We start from the raw sequence: 3,111 nt of genomic DNA, 5'->3' as shown, positions 1-3,111 counted from the left end.
TTTTATTTTAAAAGTTTCTATTTCAATCATATCTTTTTCAAAACCACCTAACTAATTTTTCCTCTCTAATTTTTGAAAACTCTTCCCCACTTTTTCAAAATTCCTTCTTAATTAACAATTTGTTTTAAATTCTAATTTAATTTTATTTTATTTTTCTTTTTAAATTTTGAATTATAACTAATAGTCAAAATAAAAACAAAAATTTTTTTTATTTATTTTATTTAATTTTTGAATTCTTCCCCCTCTCATCTCTTTCTATTTATTTAATTATCTACTAACACCCCTCTTCCATTCAAAAATTCGAACCCATTCTTCTCCTCTGTGTTCGAATTCTTATCTTTTTCTTCTTCTATTCTTCTCTTCTTCTACTCACATAAAGGAATCTCTATACTGTGACATAGAGGATTCCATATTTTCTTTTCTGTTTTCTTCTTTTTCATATGAGCAGGAACAAGGATAAGAACATTCTTGTTGAAGCTGACCCTGAACCTGAAAGGACTCTGAAGAGAAAACTAAGAGAAGCTAAAGCATAACCCTCTGGAGAGGACCTGACAGAAATTTTCGAAAAAGAAGGAGACATGGCCGAACCTAATAACAATGGTGGAGATGCAAGGAAGATGCTTGGTGACTTTATTGCACCTTCTTCTAACTTCTATGGAAGAAGCATCTCACTTCCTGCAATTGGAGCAAACAACTTTGAGCTTAAGCCTCAATTAGTTTCTATAATGCAATAGAACTGCAAGTTTCATGGACTTCCAATGGAAGATCCTCATCAGTTTTTAGCTGAATTCTTGCAAATCTGTGACACTGTCAAGACCAATGGAGTTGATCCCGAGGTCTACAGGCTTATACTTTTCCCTTTTCTGTAAGAGACAGAGCTAGAACATGGTTGGATTCACAACCTAAGGATAGCCTGAACTCTTGGGATAAGCTGGTCAGTGCTTTTCTGGCCAAATTCTTTCCACCTCAAAAGATGAGCAAGCTTAGAGTGGAAATCTAAACCTTCAGACAGAAGGAAGGAGAATCCCTCTATGAAGCTTGGGAAAGATACAAGCAACTAATCAAAAGGTGTCTTACTGATATGCTTCCAGAATGGAGCATCATAAGTATATTCTATGATGGTCTGTCTGAGTTGTCAAAAATGCCATTGGACCATTCTGCAAGAGGATCTCTTCACGTGAAAACCCCTGCAGAAGCTCAGGAACTCATTGAAATAGTTGCAAATAACCAGTTCATGTACACCTCTGAGAGGAATCCTGTGAACAATGGGACACCTCAGAAAAAGGGAGTTCTTGAAATTAATACTCTGAATGCCATATTGGCTCAGAACAAAATATTGACTCAGCAAATCAATATGATTTCTCAGAGTCTGAATCGATTGCAAGCTGCATCCAATAGTACTAAAGAGGCATCTTCTGAAGAAGAAGCTTATGATCCTGAGAACCCTGCAATAGCAGAGGTGAATTACATAGGAGAACCCTATGGAAATACCTATAATCCTTCATGGAGAAATCATCCTAATCTCTCACGAAAGGATCAAAAGAAGCCGCAACAAGGCTTCAATAATAATGGTAGAAGAAATAGGTTTAGCAATAGCAAGCCTTTTCCATCATCTTATCAGCAACAGACAGAGAATTCTGAACAGAGCTATTCTGGCCTGGCAACCATAGTCTCTGATCTATCTAAGACCACACTAAGTTTTATGAATGAAACTAGGTACTCCATTAGAAATTTGGAGGCACAGGTGGGTCAGCTGAGTAAGAAGATTACTGAAACTCCTCCCAGTACTCTCCCAAGCAATACAGAAGAAAATCGCAAGAGAGAGTGCAAGGCCATAACCTTACTTGGTGTAGCCGAATGCCCAGAGGAGGAGGAGGACGTGAATCCCAATGAGGAAGACCTCTTGGGACATCCTCTGGACAGAAAGGAGTTCCCTTTTGAGGAACCAAAAGAATCTGAGGCTCATACAAAGACCCAAGAGATTCCATTGGACCTCCTTCTGCCATTCATGAGCTCTGATGAATGCTCTTCCTCTGAAGAGGATGAAGACACCATTGCAGAGCAAGTTGCTAAGTATCTAGGAGCAATCATGAAGTTGAATGCCAGTTTATTTGGTAATGAGACTTGGGAGGATGAACCCCCCTTGCTCACCAATGAACTGAGTGCACTAATGAGGCAGACATTGCCTCAGAAGAAACCAGATCTCGGAAAGTTCTTCATACCTTGTACCATAGGCACCATGACCTTTGAGAAAGCTCTGTGTGACCTTGGGTCAGGGATAAACCTCATGCCACTCTCTGTAAAGGAGAAACTGGGAATCTTTGAGGTACAAGCTGCAAGAATCTCATTAGAGATGGTAGACAAATCAATGAAACAGGCTTATGGACTAGTAGAGGACGTGTTAGTAAAGGTTGAAGGCCTTTACATCCCTGCTGATTTCATAATCCTAGACACTGGGAAGGATAAGGATGAATCCATCATCCTTGGTAGACCGTTCCTAGCCACAGCAAAAGCTGTGATTGATGTTGACAGAGGAGAGTTGGTCCTTCAGTTGAATGAGGGCTACCTTGTATTTAAGACTCAAGGTTCTCCTTCTGTAACCATGGAAAGAAAGCATGAAAAGCTTCTCTCAATACAGAGTCAAACAAAACCCCCACATTCAAACTCTAAGTTTGGTGTTGGGAGGCCACAACCAAACTCTAAGTTTGGTGTTGAAAGGCCCCAACCTTGCTCTGAATATTTGTGAGGCTCCATGAGAGCTCACTGTCAAGCTATTGACATTAAAGAAGCGCTTGTTGGGAGGCAACCCAATGTTATTTAATTATATCTATTCATTTTCCATTGATATTTTATGTTTCTTTAGGTTGATGATCATGTGAAGTCACAAAAACTACTGAAAAATAAAAAACAGAATAAAAAACAGCATTGAAAACAGCTCACCCTGAAGGAAGAGCTTACTGGCATTTAAACGCCAGTAGGAAGCATCAAACTGGCGTTTAATGCCAGAAACAAGCACCAGAATGGCATTTAACGCCAGAACAGAGCATGGAATTGGCGTTTAACGCCAAGAATAAGAGAAAAGCTGGCGTTAAACGCCAGAAACAAGCAGCA

At 39.4% G+C, this 3,111-nt stretch overlaps 1 non-coding gene across 1 annotated transcript; it reads right to left on the bottom strand.

Annotated features, from left to right (window-relative positions):
• Nucleotides 1-979: 979 nt before the first annotated feature.
• On the bottom strand, nucleotides 980-1,087 carry LOC148577232 (small nucleolar RNA R71). Its single transcript, XR_015902945.1, has one exon. It is a non-coding gene; the product is annotated as a small nucleolar RNA R71 (small nucleolar RNA).
• Between the last annotated feature and the right edge of the window lie 2,024 nt (nucleotides 1,088-3,111).

This window comes from Arachis ipaensis, chromosome B1, assembly GCF_059453495.1.
Source record: "Arachis ipaensis isolate K30076 ecotype BB chromosome B1, ASM5945349v1, whole genome shotgun sequence".
Classification (NCBI taxonomy): Eukaryota; Viridiplantae; Streptophyta; class Magnoliopsida; order Fabales; family Fabaceae; genus Arachis; species Arachis ipaensis.
The sequence above is the reverse complement of the archived record's forward strand: the minus strand, read 5'-3'. Positions and strand labels throughout refer to the sequence as shown.